Source organism: Ictalurus punctatus, chromosome 12 (genome assembly GCF_001660625.3).
Source record: "Ictalurus punctatus breed USDA103 chromosome 12, Coco_2.0, whole genome shotgun sequence".
Lineage (NCBI taxonomy): Eukaryota > Metazoa > Chordata > Actinopteri > Siluriformes > Ictaluridae > Ictalurus > Ictalurus punctatus.
The window spans coordinates 31398711-31398952 of record NC_030427.2 but is presented as its reverse complement, the minus strand read 5'-3'; positions in this window follow the sequence as shown (position 1 = coordinate 31398952).

The following is a 242-nucleotide window of genomic DNA, read 5'->3' as shown; positions in this document are numbered from 1 at the left end:
TCACTCTTTCCTGACATCATCTGGATGTGTGTGTGTGTGTGTGTGTGTGTGTGTGTGTGTGTGTGTGTGTGTGTGTGTGTGTGTGTGTGTGTGTGTGTGTGTTCAGCTTTACAGGTGTGTTATCAACTGTGCAGTCATATAATGCATGCATTCATAGAACCTATACAGACATGTAGGTTTAAACCAAGCCGCTTGCCCTGGCTTCACTTTTTCCTGTTGGAGGAGAGGGTGAAATTCTTTGA